Here is a 22,343-nt window from a genome sequence, read left to right as displayed (position 1 = left end):
GAGGGTGGGGCGAGGAGGAATGAGATAGTTTAAACCAAGTCCTGATGGACTGCAACTCTGCAATACCAACAACACTGCAATGGTCTAGCTCAAATATTCCCACTGCAGGAGACGGGCTGATCACATGGTTCTGGCTTCCCCTCTTTATTTCAAGCTGCTCCGTTGCATTAAAGGCTAGCTAGAAATACCCAAATACTTTCCTAGTATCATCCATCACTGAAAGCGATTGTTGAAGCTGCCACGGTGATCTCGCATGACCCTAAGCAGGGCAGGGTGTGGGCTACATGACAATCTATTAAAACCTGGCTAGTGCACTACAAAAGTCTGAGAATTCCCAGGTGAGGTGCCTTATACAAGTGCTCAGAGAAAAGTAGGGTTGTACATTAACCGCACAGCATGAAAAGGAAACCCATAGCATGCACTCCATTCTTTTGGCTCTACAGAGCAAGGTTTCACTTTCAGCTTCCTCCAGCTTGCACAGCCATGTTGGTCATGGGTACAAACTGAGAATGACTGGGCATGCTGCTAAAGGACAGAGCATTTAGTCACATTTCCAACCAATGGAAATGAATGTATAAATTACCTTCTCCTTCCCCGGGCCATTCACCACTATTTTATGGTTTTCAGTTTTGTATTAGCTCTAGTAGAGAAAAATCAACATTCCCCCAGAAAATAACTCAGAATTAGGCAGAGGCCCTTCCCAACAATGATCTCAGACCTTATAATACTTAGCACGTACAGTCAGTAGCATGTAAGATCTTCCAAAGACCTTACAAGCAAGAGTTATTTACGAAGGTCAGATATTATCCCCGTTTCGCAAAGCGGGAAATGGAAGCCAGGAAATCATGAGGTTTGCCTCAGTCACACACAGAGGCAGGGAGCTCGCTGGGAGCAGACCCCAGAGCTCTAGTGCCCACTCTAAGCACCAACCATTACGTCCTGTTCTACAGCGAGAAAAGCCATGAGCAGCACCTTGGAGAGATGTTTAACAGCAATAGAGGCAGCACAACACATGCTGGGCACAGGCAGGGAGGCCAACAATAAAAGAACTCTCCCAAGTGAGGTCTGGTCTACTCTACGCAGATAGGACAACTTAAGTCAGCCTAATTATGTCAGTGTCTACACGGCAATGTAAGTGCTCTACCGCACCAACATATAACCCTGCCTCCATGAGAGGTGTAGGGCTTATATCAGTGTCGTTAGAGTGATACAGTGTCTGTATAGACCCTGCCTTGCTCACATGAGCGTGACGGGTTTGGTCGCAGGGACCTCGTAGGCACCCCTCAGCTCTGTCTTGCTGAGCTAGGCTCTCCCACCTCCTCCAGCAGTGACTCAGAGGTAGCCCTCTGCAGTATAATACAGACACTGAGATCATCTCAGCCCTGGGAGGCTCAGTAAAGGAACTTACCTCAGCACCCAAATGCCTGGCCTCAAGGGGAACTGAACCCCAGATTAGGAATGTAAATGAGTAGTCGAGTCAACTACTCGACTACTCGCTTCCCCCCCCCACACACAACCTTGCTGCCTCTCTATCCCCTTCCCCCCCCCCCCAACTCCCAGCAACCATACTAGGAGGTAAAAGAAGAGGCCTGATCCCAGGCCACATACTGGACACTTCCTCTCCTGGAGTACGTCTAGACTACATGGCTCCATCGACGGAGCCATGTAGATTTGTTTATTTGGCAAAGGGAAATGAAGCCGCGATTTAAATAATCGCAGCTTCATTTCAATTTAAATGGCTGCCCCGCTCTGCCGATCAGCTGTTTGTCGGCAGATCAGGGCAGTCTGGATGCTCCCCTGCCGACATGAAAGCCCTTTGTCGCCCTCCCCGGTAAACCTCATCCCACGAGGCATAAGGGGGAGGTCAACAAAGGGCTTTCAGGTCGGCGTGGGAACGGCCAGTCTGCCCCGATCTGCCGACAAACAGCTGATCATCAGCTGGTCGGCAGAGCGTGGCAGCCATTTAAATTTAAATGAAGCCGTGATTATTTAAATCGCGGCTTCATTTCCCTCTGCCGATCAGCCTCATCTACATGGCTCCATCGACGGAGCCATGTAGTTTAGACACACCCCTGCAGACAATTGAGTAGACGCTACTGAGGGGCGCTCACAAGAAGGGCTAGCAGCTTCTTTTGTATCAGCCTGCTGCACCCTGATTGGCTGCAGCAGAGACTGCAACTCTGTTTTGCTGGGAGGACCTCTCTTCTGCTTGTGTTGCTGGGCAGGATGCGGAAAGGCCTCCAGCAGGAATTTCAGGGCCTTGTCCACCCCATCACACCACCTCTTAACATCCATACCCCAGATAAATCCATCTTAATATGTATAAAGTTTTATATGAGGTGAGCTCATTTTGTGCACCCTCTTTCTCAGGGTAAAGAAAGCTATGCATTCCTACTGGCTCTCCCCCAGATAACTATTATTTACACTGGGTTTATAAAGAAACAAAAGTGATTTTATTATAACTTTTGCTTTCCGTGAGGAATAATGCTCATCTCAAAATAGTTATTTCACAAGAGCAGTAGTGTGGATGCTCCACTGCTGCTATTTCAAAATAACTACTCCCCAGAGTCATTCAAAAGTAATTACCCCCCAGTGCTTCCCGGAGCTCTAAGCTGAGGTAGCGCATCCTCATTAAGGGAGCCTGCCTCAGACTAATGTCACGGCTTCTCCGTAGTGTGGACACGCCATTCCGAAATAGTTATTTTGGGAGTTATTATTTCAAAATAATTTCCTAGTGCAGATATGCCCTGAGTTGTTCCCTGCATTCATCTTGGACAGGGTAGCCAGAGAGACTAATGATCTAAATTACCTCACACCTCACTATACGTAGGATTTGGATAAGGTGGGAGACCATTGTTTCAGTTTGACTTCCTCCCAGCTACTCATGGAAAAGTACATGATTTAAGATGAATTCCAGGATCAGGTGGCATGGTCACATGTCTCTCCAAAACCCGCCTCCATATTTCGCATGCTCACCCACATATCCACAGGAAGGCTAAGCTTCATTGTCTCTCTGCTAGGGCCATACACGGGGCAGGAGGGGAGGATTGAAGGACTCAGGATAACTCCCCATCTGTCCCAGGCCCCACCATGCCCTGCCTGGTGCTGGCAGCAGCAGTCGGGCCCACCCTACGCTTACCGGTGGCGGCAGGAAGTGGACTGATCCAGCCCCAGCCTTCTCTGCCACATGGCTCCGCTTCCTGCTGCTGGTGAGTGCGGGGGGTGGGGTGGTCACACCCCTTCTCCAATCCCCCACCCCAAACAACATGGGCATGAATTAATTATACCAGCAGGAGAGCTCTCTCCAATTGGCAGAGAACAGCTACACAGGAGACCTTACAGTAGCACTGGTACAGCTGTGCCACTGTAAGGTCAGGAGTGTAGCCATAGCATCGGTATCTTTCCTTCCCTACTCCCTTTGGCCTGGCTTGCAGTCCAAGGGCTGACCCTGTCACTGTATGCGGCTGATGTGCAAGTTGTGAAGAATTCTGTAAAAGACCCTGTTCTGTAAAACTCCCCTTCCCATGCAGAAACACAGCAACATCTGGTCTCTTGCTTTTATTAAAGTGATGGCATTCTGAGACGCCATGTGAGTGTACTTCCCCGGTTATTTGAGACACAGACCTACGAAAGGACAATGCACAGCTTTTACTCAGCTGCTGCAACAAATTACACACCTTAAGATACCAGCGTTACATCAAGAAGAAGCATGTGTTCTGTCAAAATGTCAGTGGCTGTTTAGTTTCTTACTGCATGACTAGTGAAGTATTCAGGAGTTGTTACAAATTATATGTTGCCAACAATATAAGTTATACTTGTCCACATCTCCCTCACTAAGGACCCTCCTCTTTTGTGTCCCTGAATGGGACTGCTGTGCATTTCATCTCCATTTATGGGCATAATTGACAGACGGCACAGTGGCAGAGGGTGGCTGCTGTGGAATAGATAATCTAAGTTGATTTTTCTCCACTTTCATGATTTCCTAGTTATGAGACCATAAGATAGCAAAGAAAAATAAAATTAAAAAAAGCTTCTATGCTTCCTGCAATGCCAGTGCCAGGACACACAACTTTGTGAATACATATAGGTGTGTGTTATACACGCAGAAGACATTTGATTCACGTAGCAGAACACAGGCAGGGTTGATTTCTTGGCAGTGCATGTGTCCACGATTAGTAGGGAAAGAATTTTAGCATGGAGCGTACAAAAAGATGCAAATGAACTCTGCTTGGGGAACATATGATATTACTATAAAAACACTGCTAAGTACCAAACACCATGAATATTCCACAAAGGGACAAAATGGAAACAAGGGGAAATGGGAGCCAGGCAGAATCTGCAATGTCAGAAGGTCAATTCCATACTGTACTATGGGTAGAGAGAGACAATTGCCATGCCCATCTCTCACACTACAGCCAGTACACACAGCTGCCTGAGGAAAAGATGTGACAAGAATTGCCTGTCATGAAATCATCATCATGAGAACAGGGACATGAAGCTTCCCTTGAAATGAGAGTCCAACGCTATCCGACACCCTTTGACACAAGAGTGGTTCAGACCTTAGGCTGACTTTATTAATTTTTATTTTTTAATATATTTGAACCATCATTGCAAAAATCACTAGTCTTGGTTGGCCACTGCTTGGTATCCTGTGTAGTCAAGTGTCAATGAGGAAGTGGATGGAAAGGGATGCAATTCTCATGGGATAGCCTTTTACAGCCACTTTGCACTCGCTCTCCACAGATGTATGTGGCTACAAGTGGCACAAGTCTGCTCTTCAGTCAATTGGCTACTCTGGCATTGGAGAATGTACCCAGTTCTCGTGACTCCAAAGCATAAACATCAAGTACTTTACGACCTGACACAATACTATTGAATTAGCTGAAAACCTTGAGGCAGGAGCCACACTAAGGGTTGAATTTAATATACAGCTTTCAATTTTGCCCTATCAGTGCTACAGCTCTGTAGAGGTAGATTAATGAGGTGCTAGAAAAAAAGACTCAGGTTAAACACTTGAATTTATTTTATCTTTCCCTCTACTTCCCTCCTACGTGAAGCTCATGCTCTTTGTCATCAAGGACATTTTCAAACTCTTTCCAAGTCATACCAACAATGCTCCAGTTTGGTACAGGATTTTATTAGTGAGCGAAATGAAGCACGCAGCCAGGCCCCCGGACAAGGTGCAGACTCCGTGCTCCTAGAAGAGGTGGAGTCTCAGGTGGAAGGGGCAGGGTCTGGACCTCCTCAGCCCTCAATACTGCCTGCAGTGTGTTGCACAGCACCCCTGCCTCCCCAGGCAGTCCTAAGAACTGCCAGGGTCTGGAGCTCTGGACACTACTGCTGCTGCAGTAGTGGCAGTGGCTAGGAGCCCCCTCCCCAGATCCTTTTGAATTGCGGGTGCAACAGTCCTCTCTCCCCACCCTTGTCAGTGGCCCTGACTGTGCCCTAAATAATTTGTCCAGGTCAATTCAGGAAATCAGCCCAAGAGCCATTATAAAACTCAGGAATGGCCGCTGGTGCCTAGTCTTGCGCTCCGATCTTGCTTGCGCTCTCTCAGTTGGACTCAGATAAAGGCAATGTCCATCTCCCCAAGAGGCGTGCCCAGCCATCACTAGTGCAGACTATCCTGTTCCAATTATCACGTCAATTACTGAGTGCTTCAATAATCGCAAGTGAAGCCTGCTTCAAACTCCGTGGCATCTGGTGGATATTGAATCCCCAGCTGGGGCCATGGTTAAGCTCACTAGTGTGATGTCTTAAGAAATGCTGATGAAAGTCTTATGTCAGATGCATCATCGCTTATTGACAGATATGGGTAATGCCCGTCTACAAGGCATGAAATATTAATGGGTATAACATAGGCTAAAGGGAATGAATGCCCCTGTTTCGTGATATATTACAGACACTTGACTGCTTCTTATGAGCAGGCGCAATCCCTGATTTGAAAAATAGTATACAATTAAGGGAAACGATCGACACAGACTTCTTTGCCAAAGTTTAGCATCCAAAACGTATTCCTTTTACAGGGGGATGTGGAAAGTGTTAACTCAATGTATACAGATACCCTGTGGTATTACTGGTACAACTTGCACCCAGTCACTACTCCTGCAGGAAGAGGGCAGTTAATATTAACCCAGCCATTTTCAGGTGTCAGACAGAAGGAAACACCTGTTTCCAAAGCCGTTGTTGAAACAACCATAATGTTTCAGAGAAGATGCCAGCTTGAGACTGCTGGAGACTGAAGTCCTCTAGCCAACAGCAGTAGCGCTTCCACAGCACCAGCCTGGAGGGAACATCTCCAGGCAGAGTGGATAGTTAGTTCATGGCTCCAGTCTCCGGTGACACTGCCAACACAGGCACCGATGAGCATCAAGAGGGAGGGTGATTTTAGGACTTGAACTGAACTAAAACAAACAATTTATTTCCCAGAAGTTAATGAAAGGTCATAGGACGGTTTTGTTCCCTGTTGACCACAGTTAGTTTAGCCTAGAGATGAGAGGCTGAAATAAGCAGTTAACCTACCTTGATGGGCATGGACAGCTAGCCAGGAAAAACTGCACAGCAGAACTAAGCTGATCTGCCAAAGCACAGCGTACAAGTGGCAGCTGTGGGTAAAGCCAATTTTATACTTCACGAATAGGGAAAATGAACAGTATCGCTACATGCATTCTCCTCATGGAAGCTTCTGCCTCTTCTAGTCTATCATGAACTTACCCCAGCTTCTCCTCCTTCAAATCCCTCCCCATAACATGTTTCTTCTGAGAGGCCTGCAAACCTTAGCCCTAAATCTAGGGGTTTATTTGCACAAATGCCTAGAGTATTTCTACATGGCAAAGAAAACCCCATAGTTGGTCCATGCCAGATGTCTCAGGCTTTCAAGGCTGGGTCTGTGTAGACTTCCAGGCTCAGGATAGAGACAGGATGCAAAGGTGTGAAGGTCTCAGATTTGGTGCTGCAGCCCAACTCCTGAAGTCTACACCATAGAACAGCCCCTCATTCCAAACCCAAGCTGATAGGCATGAGCCGGGCATGGGTTTTTCTTTGCTGTATAGACATAGTGCAAGAGTATGTCTACGCTGCCTCACCCTTCAGATTACAGGGATGTGAACAGCAGTGTGCACCAAAGTGCTGTGCTGAGACGCCTAAGTGTGGACTCCACTAAAGGGTTCCTAGTTCATATTAATTTAGTCCCCTTCAACCTCTACATGAATGAAATAAAAGGCTCCTAGTTTACATGTCCATCTTGTCCACACGGGAGAGTTATAGTGCAGCTCTTTGATGCATGCTGCTCTCCACCACCTTGTGATTCAAACTGCAGAAAAGTGTAGACAAGCCCTTAATTCATGGCAAACTGGGATGTAAATCTACCCCTCTCCTCCAGCCTGCTGCACACTAAGTATGTGGGTAGTCAGTGTTACCATGCATCAAAAGTTCCATAGTACTTTTTGATCTCCTCTGCTTTGAAATTTAGAATAAATTAAAGCACACCAGGGAACTTCTAGTGTGCGGCAGAGCCCTGCACAGGATTATTTTTTTAATCCTGGTCCACAATGTGCTTTCTTAGTCCTGCCAGCTTCTTTATTGTTTCTTGCATTTTTATCCCACTTCCACCTGCTAAAGCCTCACACCCTGCAAATCCTGAAAAAAAAAGATAGCTTTCCCCATACTAACATGAAAAAAAAAGGGTTGGTTAATTAATATATAATTCAAACACAGTTTTTACCACTAAAATAATAGAACAAATCTTGCTTAAATCATGTACAAATATTTTAAAGTCTTGTTAAAATAGACACCAAATCTCTTTATAAAGCCTCACTTAAATGTAAGTATTAAGATATTAATTTTTTAAAAAGAAAAGCGTGATTTATACTCCTGAAATCCTATGTATGACAAACTGACGAGAGATTTAGTATTTTCCTGCAAATTACAACAGTCTGGAGTCTTTTGCCCACCCAATCCTGCTGCAAAAAAAATACATTTCACTCACTCCCACTCTTATGACAGCGAGTCCTGTGGGTTCCTGGAATCCCTGTCCTGCTGCAGGGCATTAGTGTGTGGCAACAGGATCCAAATGAATTGTTAGCATGTGGCAGGGGTAAGTTTCATACCCCACTTTGGAGTGAACTGAGGCCTGGTCTATACTAGAACCTTAGCCTTAAATAAGCCCTTCACCTATGGCTAGGGTTGCCAAGTGTCTGGCTTTGAACTGGACAGTCCAGTATTTGAGCTTTCTGTTTGGGAAATAAATTGAGAAAATATAAATGAGAAAATATAAATGTCCGGTATTTTCTAAATAATAAGTAATGTAGACTGTGATATAATGTCAAGTGTGTCCGGTATTTTTGTTGAAACCATATGGCAACCCTACCTCACGCTGAATTTGTAAGCAGTGCGTCCACACTACAAAGCCTATTATTCCGGAATAAGTGGCCGTGGAATTTGAACTATGTAGTCCTGCTTTTCACGAGGCATAACTGAATTTGCACGTCCAAAATAACATTACTGTGGATACTCCAGGGCTGCTAATTCAAACTAACCGGCCTCCAAGAGGCCTCCTGCAGCTCTCCAGAGTGCTTCTGGGGGCTCTGAGTCTGAGGTAGTACATCCCCATGAATGGAGCCTGCCTCAGACGCCATTCGATTCTTCCCTAAAGTGAGGACGTGGAACTTCAAATTCGTAAAATCTGATGCCCTGAAGTCGAATTTAGTAAATCTGAAATAATCTCCTAGTGTAGACATAGCCTGTGTTTGGGTATGGAAGCCCACCATCCTGCAAATCACAGTCCTTTCAGAATGGCTCACAGCTAAGAGTCACTCCCTCAGGCAGACTGCAAGAAACACAGCAGCAGACTCACTGATGTGGGGAGGAGAGGGCAAAGGGAACAGCTGCCTGGGGTCTGATGATTCAAAAGGGCCCAGGACTCCAGGCCCCATAAATCACCACCAGACCCTGCGCACCACGCTCCAGGTAGTGCTGAAGGCTGCCTAGGGTAGGCTAGCCCCAGCCCTGCCCCTTCTAGGGGTGCAGAGCTGGGCCCTCCCTTCCTTCTCCTGCCATGCCTAGGGGCCTGGCACGTCTGTGGGGCCCCCTGCATGGAACACTGCAAAAGAGCTTCTGTAGTACCACACAGGTTAACAAGAAGCTGAAACACAGTCCTCTTTTTAGCATGCAATTTTGGGAGCCGCCACTACAGAAAGGATGTGGACAAATTGGAAAGAGCCCTGTAAACCTTGTTTCATGAGGAATAAGGGCTCTTCCGAAAGAGGAGGTTTTTCTGAAAAAGCCTCTTCTGAAAAAACAATCGGAAAAAGGTGAACAAATTGCAGAGAGCAAATTGCGTGTCTTTTTCCGATAAAGTTGTGTAGTGTAGACGTAACCTTAGTGAACATTATAAATGTATTCCATACATGAATGGGGAAAAAAAATCTGCAGATGGATGTAAAAATTAGACAGAGCACTGCATAGGACTGAGATCTTCCCGGTAGTTCAGCAGACTATCGATATCAGAATCAGGCATCAGGTTTCTTTTTTATAGCCAAAGCTGGCTGGTAAGCTGACAGGCAACTTCGTCACGTGGGCTGCTTAGATTAAAAGCTTATGCTGACAGTCCTTGATCATTATTCAATGGGCCATTAAAGAGGGATGCCCTTTGCAACCACTATTTAAACTACCGAGAAAGTTTATGGGTAGTTTACAACATGGAATCACAAGTTTCAAAGCCAGATGAGGATAATAAACAATTTGCACCTTCTCTATCAACTTCATATAACATGAGCTCTCTAATTCAGTGGTCCCCAAACTTTTGGGACTGCCAGGCGCCTGGCGGCGGAGTTACTCACATGCCGGGCACCTGGGGGCGGGGCCGTGCATGTGCCTGGGGGCGGGGCCACCCATATGGGCCTCACTCCTGGGGCTGGCGCCGGCACCACTCCTGTGCCACGCGCCCAAGGGTGGGGCTGCCCATATGCCGTGCGCCGGGGCTGGAACAGCCCATGTGCCGCATGCCCGGGGGCCTGCCCATGTGCTGCATTCCCAGGGCCGGCGCCACCCTGTGCCACATGCCCACGGGCCAGCACCGCCCATAAGCCGCGCACCCGAGGCCGGCACAGTCCTTGCACTGTGCACCCGGGGGTAGGGCCACTCGAATGCTGTGCACTGAGAGGTGGGGCCACCCATGTGCTGCGCACCCAGCGTCGACACTGCCCATATGCCATGCACCCAGGGGGCTGGCACTGCCCAGGCGCTGTACGCCTGGGCTGGCCCCACTCACTCGGCGGGCTCACAGAAATGGCCTAGCAGGCACCATGGCGCCCTCGGGCACTTCATTGGGGACTACTGCTCTAATTGACTTTTTCCTCCTTCCCCTCGTCCCTTTTTCCCTTCCTTCTCCCCCCGCCATCCCCTATTTATTTAGGAACTGGACCTTTAATAACGCCATTCATCCGAAGAAGTGGGTTTTGCCCATGAAAGCTCATTACACCATCCTCATATTTTGTTAGTCTTTAAAGTGCTACCAGACTATTTGTTGTTTTTTAAGTTTTTCCTGTCACAGACTAACTCGGCTACCCCACTGAAGATAATAATGAGGTTACTTCCCAACCTTCATTTAAATGTTAATATCCCTTTTGACCCAGAGACAATAAAGAGAATAGTAATATAGCATTACAAGACATGAAAAGGATTTAGCATCTACAAAGTAAATTTGTTCCTTTTATAGGACATAGGTAAACAGAGACAAATACACGTTAGCATCTACCCTTTATTTCTTATCAATACAAGTGAATGGGTTAGAGGTTGCTAGCCTAATTAACATTGCTTTGAAGTTTCAGGGGGTAGCCAAGTTAGTCTGTACAGGATAAACTTAAATAACAACAAATGGTCTGGTAGCACATTATAGACTAACAAAACATGTAGATGGTATCATGAGCTCCGGTCATCTGAAGAAGTGAGCTGTGCCCACGAACGCTCATGATACCATCTACATGTTTTGTTAGTCTATAAAGTGCTACCAGACTATTTGTTGTTTTTTAAGTTTAACATTGCTTTGATATCCAAACACAAGTGAATTCTCCTGATTACAATAGCTAAGATGTCAAGGGTTATATACAGGTTAGCTGGTTTGCCAGCATAGCATAGTCTAGGGAAGAAATCATGAGAAAGGAACAAAACCCTTGGGAATCCAAACTGTGTTGATGTAACAAGCTTTTGAGATCCATAGAACTCTTCCGCAGGTCTGGAAAAGGTAGAAGAGTGTCACAGAGAGATATATTTCCAGTGCTACAATGATCTCCTCCCCCCAAACAAACATACATTTCAAGATCCATAGTCCTCCACATATGCCTGTCACAACATCTGATGCACCTCATTCGCTGCATCAAATTCCCCAACAACCACTAGGTGGGTGAAACCAGAAAATCAATAGGCTCCCTAATGAACTCACAGAAACATCTGTGTAACATCTGTGTATCTGTGTAACACTGAGCTCCTGCAGCTATTCTCTTCCATCACTCATCTTGCATTCTCCATTCAAACTGGGCCTTGCTAGTAGGCACTTAAGCCTATCTTTCTTTGGGAAGCAGGTGGCTTAATTCTGCCATTCACCAAACACTTTCTGCTTGTCACTAAAGAGTTTGGATATGTCCCCGTTGTCCTTGTTAAACCAATCCTGGCGTACCCTTTTGTTTGGGCCCAACACCGACTTTACTGTGTCCATAATCACACCTTTAAACTAGTTCTTTTTTCAGCTGGCTTGCCAGTGAATGGTGAGCATGAAAAGAGTTTGTTACCCAGTGACTGCGGAAACCTGATTGTTGAGGTGCTCAATCTTTGCTATGTTGCAGGCTGTTCTGCTGAACTTGGGATACTTGCGCTGTGAAGAGACTATGTACAGGCTGAGCACTCTCCCATCCCCCGTCTGTCCAGCCTTCTGTGCCATGCGCAGCTCCAGGCATGCTGACATCGCAGATGTCTCATTGGCAGATGATACTGGAGTTGATCCAGTGTCACTGTTCAGATGATAGATGCAGCCACGTTGTTTTATTATATTTATCATTTTGCCTGAAGATGGTGTTCGTGATGAGCAGACTGTTCTGCACATTTTCCCAAAAGGAGGAATCCATTCATGTCCTCTCCAATCTCCTCCGTCACTATCAACTCCAACCAGGATGAGCCTGTCATAGGCAGGGGCTGATCTGAGGGTGGATTCCTGCTCAGAATAGAACTACGCCTTGCTTTCCTCTGTGCTGCTCAGTGTAGGCTCTGGTGACAGTGGCATGCAGTGAAAGGCTCTAGGGAAACTGAAGTTTCATGAGACGTTCACTCAGGACAACAGAGAGGTCAGAAACTTGTTTCAGGAAAAATGTTCTGACTGCAAATCCAATTCCACGGATCCCATTTTCATCCTCTGCTTTTCCTTTCCAGAAGAAAGCGCAGTCACCTCCTAGCTCTTTGATGGAGCACTCTCAGACCAGTCTAGTCTGACTCAGTGCTGCAATATCAACATTGTAGCAGGCAAGTTCTCTGGAAACCAGAGCGGTACTTCTCTGAGTCCTTTGTGCCTCTCCTCCATCCAGAAAGGTGCAGATGTTCCACGATCCTAAAATCTTCTTTGTTGTTTATTGACCGCCAACCGCAGTAGTCTGGCCAGATTTTACAGGGAAGACAATGTTTAAGGCAGCTTTTCTACCCCCTACCTTTAAAAAAGATGAGCCGCGCTATTCTAGAAAGTTTTGCTCAGTCGCTTAGGATCCTGAAACTTCCCTGCAGCCCTAGGGATGGAGCTGAATGACCACTTGTCCCAAGGCTACCTGGGTATGTCTACACTACCACCCTAGTTCGAACTAGGGTAGTAATGTAGGCATACCGCAGTTGCAAATGAAGCCCGGGATTTGAATTTCCCGGGCTTCATTTGCATAAGCCGGCCGGCGCTATTTTTAAATGCTGGCTTGTTCGAACCCCGTGCCGCGCGGCTACACGCGGCATGGGCTAGATAGTTCAAACTAGCAAGCCATTCCGAACTATCTGTACGCCTCATGGAACGAGGTGTACAGATAGTTCGGAATGGCTTGCTAGTTCGAACTATCTAGCCTGTGCCGTGTGTAGCCGCGCGGCACGGGGTTCGAAGAAGCCGGCATTTAAAAATGGCGCCGGCCGGCTTATGCAAATGAAGCCCGGGAAATTCAAATCCCGGGCTTCATTTGCAACTGCGGTATGCCTACATTACCCCGCTAGTTCGAACTAGCGGGGTAGTGTAGACATACCTCCTGAGATGATGTTGATCAGATGCCATGTATGAGAAGTAAAACCTGTGCAGGAAATTTTGTAATGAGAAAGCCATTGCACGGGGGCAATCAGATTCCAGCAGCACAAAGAATCATTATGTTTGGGGACTTGTGTAGTTGCAGTGGGTCATCAGAATATCTTCACCTGCTGTGCCTAATCATGGGACACATGAGGATATTAGGGAGGGAAAGTACGTTTGTCCGATGAACACGTCATGTTCTGTAATGCGTAGTTCATCTGCTTTGGTCTTTTCCCCTTGGTGAGACAGGGAAATTGCCTTTTTTCTAGCATGCAAGGTCTGCTATGGAAGACTGGGCCATGTAAATCAATTTGTAATTCAATGGCCATGAATGCAGTTAAGCCATGCTCTGTGTCCTGTGATCACAGATATGTTAATTTCCCCACTTCATTTTGAAAGGCTTTTTGCAACATGTGTTAACTCCTTGGCTGTGTCTACACTACATGCCTCTGTCGGCAGAGGCATGTAGATTAGGGTTGTAGGCAAAGGTAAATGAAGCCGAGATTTAAATGATCGCGGCTTCATTTACGTTTACATGGCTGCCGCGCTGAGCCGACAAACAGCTGATCAGCTGTTTGTCGGCTCGCCGCTAGTCTGGACATTCCCCCTGTCGACATCAAAGCCCTTTGTCGGCAGCCCCGTTATTCCTCGTGGAATGAGGTTTACCGGGGCTGCCGACAAAGGGCTTTGATGGCGACAGGGGGAACATCCAGACTAGAGGCGAGCCGACAAACAGCTGATCAGCTGTTTGTCGGCTCAGCGCGGCAGCCATGTAAATGTAAATGAAGCCGCGATCATTTACCTTTGCTGAATAAACAAATTACATGCCTCTGCCAACAGAGGCATGTAGTGTAGACGTACCCCTTATGCTTAACAACCTCATGTTTAGTGGTGACACTTATTGCCTTTCCTAGACTTGAAGAAGATCTATGGATCTCAAAAGCTTATCTTCCTCGCTTAGAGTGTATCTACACAGAACAGTTATTTCGGAATGTCTACATAGCAATTCCGTTATGTCTACACAGCAATTCCATTATTTTCAAATAATTTCAAAATAACAGACAACTTATTTAAAAATCTGTAAACCTCATTTCAGAAGGAATAACGCTTATTTCAAAATAGCTATTCCGGAACAGCAGTAATGTGAACACTCTGCTGCTATTTCGAAAAGCTCCTCCGCAGGGCAATTCAAAGTAAGTACTCCCTAGTGCCTCCTGGGGCTCTGAATCATGGTAGCATGTCCACATTAGGGAAGCCTGCCTCAGACTAATTTTGAGGCTTTCCTGTAGTATAGATGTGCTATTTTGAAATAAGCTATTTCAGAAAAAAATTCTGAAATAGCTTATTTCAAAATAAGAGTGCTATTTAGACATACTCTCACAGAAGTTGGTCCAATGCAAAATATTACCTCACCTACTCAGTCTCTTCGGAAATAACATGATATTATTATACTGGTATTGTTCACAAAAAAAGGCTCCAAATGAGATTGGGGGTCCATTGTACAGATGGTGCCTGTCCTCAACAATTTACAATATAAATTACTAAGAGAAAAAAAGATGTGAGGAGAGAAATATGTTGTAAATATCCCTGTTTAATCACAGCAATTAAACAGGGATATTTCCCTTCTTTTGAATACTGATAATTTAATCTATAAACTCCTCTGGGCATATATCTTCTTATTTCTATGTGAAACACGTAGCACCTTGGCAATATTGAAGCATCAATGATATTCAGACTTGCCCTACTAGGCTGTGTCTACATTGGCACCCCTTTCCAGAAAAGGGATGCTAATGAGACACTTCGGAATTGCAAATCCACTGGGGATTTAAATATCCCCCACAGCATTTGCATGAACATGGCTGCTGCTTTTTTCCATCTCGGGGTTATGCCGGAGAAAAGCGCCAGTCTAGACGCGATCTTTCGGAAAATAAACCCTTTTCCGGAAGATCTCTTATTCCTACTTGAAAGGGTAAAGGAGAGGAGATTATAGGCAATTCTGTACGTTCAAGACTAGTGAGGGCAAAAGTCGAGGAAAACATTAGAATACTGACACTGTTTAGACCCTTGGAAATATGTCAGTTTTATTGAAGATGAGTAGTTTTATGTCAGTAGCTAAAGTCTCTTGTACTTTCCTCTATTTCCAATAGAGATTTCCTTGAATATTGAAATATTCACTTAGGGCTGAATCCTGGACGATGCGGATAATTCTGACCCCATTCTAGCAAAATAGTTAACCATGTGCTTATCTTTCAGCTTATGAACAGAGTCTCAGAAATTCACCTAAAGCATTGGCAACATTTTATGGGGCCAGCACTGCACAATAAAGACCACTGCACTCTGCACATATTAATTGAAGAGTCACAAACGTAGCATTTCACAAGAATGTCATAATTCACGACTAATTTATGAGCTATAGAGTAGGCTCTTGGAAATCACTTTTCAACAAGGCCATTCATGCCTTAACCTTGAGCGGAAATATCACTGTCAGATGCAAAATGAACCAAATTCTGGTCTCATTTACTCTAGCATAAATCCTTGATTTCAGTGGATATTCTTTGGTGTTGCTGGGAACCCATTTTGGCCCTGTATTCATAAAAGACTGCATGTTCCCTATAAGAACTAGCAAAAGCAGCATTTGAATCCTGTTGTGGGTGCCAAATTAATTATTCATAGAAGGAGCTTTTTTCTTCATGAGTCTCTGGCCCAGTTGTGCTCTGTTATCTATTTGTTCTGTTCAAGCATTATATGAAGAACAACAAAATTAATAATGTCTCAGTGGATTCTGTGAGACATCCCTGACAAAGACCAGGCAGGATTGTTGTATTCTGCATCCCATTTAGCAGCAGTACGGAAGCCATTCTCTTGAGCCCTAAAGCGCAGCATAGTACTGAAAAACAAACCCAGAGCAAAGCAGAATCTTGCATGTTCTTGCAGGCAAGGACTGATACCATTTGTAATGTTTGATCAGCCATTGCAAAGCCAAAGTTCCTTTCTGATGCACTGCATGAGGCTGGTATTGATTCATCTCAGGCTCTTGCTTTGAGTAAAAAGCACCATCTCCTCAGCACAGCTAAAACACAGACATCTTGGTGCTTCTTGAAACAACAACGTTGAATTAGCTTAGAAATTGACATATTTGTTATTTGAGTTGAAAATGCACTGAAGGAAAATGCCATGCCCTGGGGGAAAAGCATTTGGCTTGGTCTGCTGCCTGAGAAAACCTGGTCCACTTCTTTCACTATCTGTCACACACAGCGAAATGCCTGACAGGGCATGGTGCTATCTGTGTATGGTGTGTCCATAAAGTAGCTTTAGAAATTACTGCCTAGCAGGAAATGTGCAATCAGTTTTACAACGTGGTCACATAAAGTGAGACTGATTTTTATCAGCAGCCCAAAGCTGCTCCACAACATGTCCCACAAAAATCCATCTGTAAGCAACTTCTTCCAAGCATGTGTGAGACTCCCAACATTTGGCTATTGGAGTGTTCAGTTTCAAGTCTCTGGGGCAGTCAGTCAATTTCATTTGGCTGACTCTCCTCCGCACAAGTTTTGTTGCTTCTAAAAGTCAGGGTAGTCGATCTACAATCTTCATTCTCCATTCTTCTAGAACAGGCAGTCATGGAACAGAGCAGGGATACTCGCCTCTAACCTCTTTCGTAACAAAGACCTAAGTCTATGTCTAGACTGCAGGCTTCTTTTGGAAGAGATCTTCCAAAAAAAACTTCTTCCAAAAGAGAGCGTCCACACGGAATGGATGCTATCTCGCATGTAAGCTGTAATTACTATGGGCGGAGTGGCCACCAGGACACCTGTGCTTTTTCTTCTTTTCTCTTCTTTCAAAATAATTCCCTCTTCCCCATCCACACATGCCTTTTTCCGAAAAAGCTCTTTCAGAAAAAGGCTTCTTCCTCATACAAAGAGGTTTACCAAGGTCAGAAAAATCCCTCTGGTCTTTTGATTTACTTTCGGAAGAACATGATTACAGTGTGGATGTAACTCAGGTTTTGTCAGAAAAATGCAAGTAGGTCCATCTTGGCCCTGAATGAAGCAGGAGTCCTATGGGGAAAAATGTATGTGAACACATAATTTAAGACTATCTTATTGTGCATACACATGAATTAGGTTGTGTGGCTAACCTTATTCCTGGCATTTTCTGTTGAGTGTTTGACTTTTCAAATTTTTAACATTCTTTTAGGGTATGTCTACACTTCAGAGTTTTTCCAGAAACACAGACATATTTTTGGAAAAACTATACTTACGTCCACACTGCTAGTGCATTCCTTCAACAGAAAGTCAAAAGAATGGAGGGGCTTTTCCGGTGGCGGGAAACCTCATTCTACGAGGAAGAAGCCTTTTTCCAGAAAATCTTTTTCAGAAAAAGGTGTGTGTGGATGTGGAAGAGAGTGTTTTTTCAAAAGAAGAGGCCTCCAAGAAAAAGCACAGGTGCCTTGGTGGCCACTCCATCTACAGTAATTACAACTTAAATGTGAGATAGAGTCCACATTGATTGGACACTATCTTTTGAAAAAGCAGATTGCTTTCTCGTTGCGTTTTTGCTGTGTGGACGCTCTCTTTCGAAAGAAGTTTTTCCAGAAGATCTCTTCTGGAAAAGCTTCTTCCAAAAGAAGCCTGCAGTCTAGATGTAGGCTCTGTGTAGCTTTTTTGTATGCAACATATCCTGGGTTTTCCAAAATGGAAATGGAAAAAAAAAAACAGAAATCCCATCATTGGAACCATACCAACTCCCATGTGATTATTCAGCAGACTTTAGATCCACATGGCCATGTGAGCAGGTTTAGCTAACAGAACAACAGATAACAGTAGTAGGTTGTCATCCTCTATGTATACCAGTCACTGAAGGGAGACCAGCCACATATTTAGTCAGTGGGTTTCACAGATATCTGCTGATAGCAAAAGTTCTGAGTAGAGTGTTTTCTAGTGGCTACAGACCCTTCTGTTGCCCTGTTCCTCGCCTCCCCAGCCTCAACCTTTCTCCTTCCATCTCCTTGATCTACTCTCTAGTCCTCATGAGTCACCTGTTTGCAGTTTTCTCCAACCTCTCTGGTCTCTACCCCTAGTCTCCATGTTTGCTGCTACCCTCCTCACCTTCTGAGGCCTGTTTCCTTATGTGTTTGCATTCTAAGTATATTTCCTCTTTCTCCTTCTCACTGTCTGGGTGCCAGAAATGGGAACACTGAGCTTTCAGGAGAGATAGACTCCCTCCTCTCAGCTCTGGTACCCCCCCAGCATGGTGTCAGCCCAGAGCCTCCATTGCAGGAAAAAACCTGTTCAACCCCCCCACAACAATGGTCAGAAGCATACTCACTGCAGAGAATCTTCAGAGAATGTAGCTGACAAACTCTAACAAGTTTTTACTGAGCACGTACAAAAGATGATTTGCAGGGGTTCATAATTTGGCCAAATGTGGGCAGATTTTCATGGGAACTGCATAAATCAGATCCCTGGAACACCAGAATAACCCCACCCACATCCCACCGCCAAACTCCCATCCAAATTTCATGTCTCTGTTCTATCCCATGGGGGTGCTAGAACGTCTCAATGAAAAGGCTGTAAAGATTCTTAACATAGGCAAAGCAATATGTATTCCCCTATCCTTTTTCAGAGAAACAGCTGGATTGTTTGTTCTGACAGTTTTCAAAAACATTCAGCCTCAGGCTGAATGGCAAGAACATTTCTGCCCAAAAGGTTTAGCAAAGTTACAAGCATCTGAAAACTGAATCTTATAATGGACTCCACCCCCTGCCCTGAGTCCCCCCACACCGCCCAGCCCCCGCCTTACTCCTGCACCCCACTTCCTGCCCAGAGCCTCCCACACACCCAACTCCCTGCTCTGAGCCCCACCCCACCTCCTAACTCCCTGCCTTTACAACCATTTAAATAAAGCATGTACATTTTCCTTTTTCTTTAAAAAAAAAAAAAAAAACAAACTTTACTACAGTTAAGAACCCAAGCAACTTCGTGTTCATCTGCTAGTTATGATACAAACATCTACCAAGTGAAGTGACCCCGCCACATTAATACTGCAAAATAAATTTGGATCTGAATTTGAAAGTGTGCAGAAGAATGAAGCACATGAAAGACTTGATGACCACACACAGCAGATGACAGAAATATTGAGCCATTCGTCTGTAATATCTGCCTATGAAGTCACACCGCAGAGGTGAATTAATGAACAAAGTATCTTCCTTTGTTCTATTATTATTTGTCCGCAACCTGTTTTTAAATAAATATCACCTTACAGGTGATGGATTGACACCAATCTCGCAATCTCTTGCCATAAGATACTTTTGGAAAGGCAAGCAGGCACAGCAGTTGGGGGCCCTGGGACCATGTTAGCAAGGACTAATCTGCTTAACGTGTCCTGTCAGCACTGCCAGAGCTGAATGGAAATGCACCCTCTAGCAGGAATGGAATATACCACTTGCCAGAGTCTGGCCTCTCTCATTCTGAAGGGAACACAAACTGAAGGCATCAGGATCTCAGACTAGCAACATCTGGAGAAAGACTTAACCTGCAGGCTGATAACAATAAACAAACGTCACTAACAGTGGCAATAATGCCACAAAGACAAAAACCTAATTGGACAGAAGACATGTTGTGAATCTATCTGGTGCCTGTGTCCTGATCGCTCTCAAAATGCCTGACAGATGAAGCCAAATCATAAATTAGAGCAGCATTATTCATTTGAGTCCTACCAACTCCACGGTGAATCTCTGCTTTTCTTAGGGCTGGTGGAAATGAATAGCTCTACCCAAGGATGCACAAGATTCCAAGTCAGAACTAGAATAAAAACCCAGTTAGTCCAGCTGTCTGGTTATTCCAGTAGGCTCCAGTAACTCAGACACAGTCCACATTTGCCATCCGCAAAATGGGATCAGTTACTATTACTTACTTCTTAACTTAATCATAGTCACAAGGTAGGTGCTCAGAGACTACAGTGATGGGCAACATTATAGAAAGCTAGAGAGAAGATCTGCAAAGTAGCAGTAAGTGACAGAGATGGGAATGGAATTCCTAACTGCCTGGCTTCCAAACCGGTCTTAACACATCCGGCCCATGTTGCTTCAAAGCAGCTAATCATGGGGGTTTCACACAGGTATGTGTCATTTATCTCCAGATCCCAATGTGGTTGATCACATGGTACTTGCTCTCCTCTTTGATTCCAGCTGCTAAATTGACTTAAAAAGAAGGCTAAAATTATTCTGATTTCTTTGCTAATGTTTTTTTCCCCCCATGTATGAAATTTCTGTAGTTGCTAAAAGTGATCACAAAAATGTGAGGGCAGGTGCTTATAAGTAAATCTCTCTCTTAAGTTCTGGTCCACTCCGAGGAAAAGTTTTGAGTGCCAGATGGCTGGATTAGATTTCTCAATGAATCTCTCTCTTGGCAGTCCTGTTTAAGAATTTGCATTCCCTGGGATAAAAGCGTACACAGTAACTGGCCAGTTCTGAAGACTGACGGACTGTAAAGAAGCCTCTGTTTAAAGAAGTTCACGATAGATCACTTTATCTAGTCAAGCCTTCTTACAAATGACCATTTTACCAAGAAGTCACCATGGACAAATCCAGGGCTATAATGATAATATGAATTTCTACAGCAGCTTCCAACTACAGAGCTTCAGGAAACATTTTTAAAATGCTTCTCTAAAACATGCTAAAATAAATAGCTAAAGTCCGCACTTTGATGATTTCTGTTGATGCGGTTGGGAGAGAGGAGAAGTCGTCAGACATGACAATTGTATACAGGGCTCTGGGAGCTTCAGAAACACAAAAGATTGTGAGGGTCATGAGAAGGCTCACAAAGTATTTAATGGGATCCAACCCAATCCCTATACACTATAATAGATACAGAAGAGGCTTATCATTAGCATACAAAGGAGATTTACATAACCCCCTTTCTGTTGAGACAAGATGTACATCACAGGGACGTTTAATATGAGTTCCAGCTCCTTAGAGAGAAAAATCAGGATTGCTGCTGAGCATGCCAATGAGATGCAAGAGCTGTCAAAAATATCAATGAAGTTTCAACAGAAATCCACCCACGGAGCGAGATGCTCATGATGAACGAAGTAGAACGGCTTGGGCAACTGCTGAACATGCACAGACTCAGAAAATCCAACAGACTAATGGAAACCAGCAGGGGCCGGGCAGGACATGAGAGGACCCACCCGCTGTTAGTGCCTGCTTGTGAGGAAGCTAACAGGACCGGATACAACACAGCCAGGAAGGCAAAGTAGCCTGGGTGAAAGTTAGGATCCTGAACTGCTTGAGATGGAAGTGGGTTCAAATTCCAGCACTACGCACAAACCATCGAACCAAACCCAGGCGCATTCACAGGCACAAGCTGAAGCTTTTGGCCTTTCCGAGCCACTCTACTGCTCTGCCCACAGAAGCAGAGGGCATCCTATGTGCCCTGCCGCAGATCTGCAGGGTCCACTGGAGGTTTCTCCAACAAGCAAGCGCTCTTTCAGATTCCCCATGATCCCTGGCACTGGCACGACCGTCTCTTTCAGTCAAGCAGCTGGCTGCAGAGGAAGAGGGCATGTTTAGTTTGCTGTCCTGTGTGCACGTAAGGGGCCGGGGTGCAGGCAAGCAGGCAATCCTCTTACTGCAGGCCAATGCAGAATCTTGTTCAGTTTTCATAGAATCATAGAATCATAGAATAATAGGACTGGAAGGGACCTCAAGAGGTCATCGAGTCCAGCCCCCTGCCCTCAACGCAGGACCAAGTTCCGTCTACACCATCCCTGACAGATGTCTATCTAACCTGTTCTTAAATATCTCCAGAGAGGGAGATTCCACCACCTCCCTTGGCAATTTATTCCAATATTTGACCACACTGACAGTTAGGAATTTTTTCCTGATGTCCAATCTAAACCTCCCCTGCTGCACTTTAAGCCCATTACTCCTTGTCCTGTCCTCAGAAACCAAGAGGAACAAATTTTCTCCTTCCTCCTTGTGACACCCTTTAAGATATTTGAAAACCGCTATCATGTCCCCCCTTAATCTTCTTTTTTCCAA

The 22,343-nt window shown here is 45.1% G+C and overlaps 1 protein-coding gene across 1 annotated transcript in view; it reads right to left on the bottom strand.

Annotated features, from left to right (window-relative positions):
* The window catches only part of LOXHD1 (lipoxygenase homology PLAT domains 1), a 288,412-nt gene that overhangs the window by 207,993 nt on the left and 58,076 nt on the right, over positions 1-22,343 (bottom strand). The gene's annotated exons all lie outside the window — the stretch shown is intronic.

This window comes from Pelodiscus sinensis, chromosome 6, assembly GCF_049634645.1.
Source record: "Pelodiscus sinensis isolate JC-2024 chromosome 6, ASM4963464v1, whole genome shotgun sequence".
NCBI classification, from domain to species: Eukaryota; Metazoa; Chordata; order Testudines; family Trionychidae; genus Pelodiscus; species Pelodiscus sinensis.
This window is presented reverse-complemented; position numbering and strand designations above follow the sequence as displayed.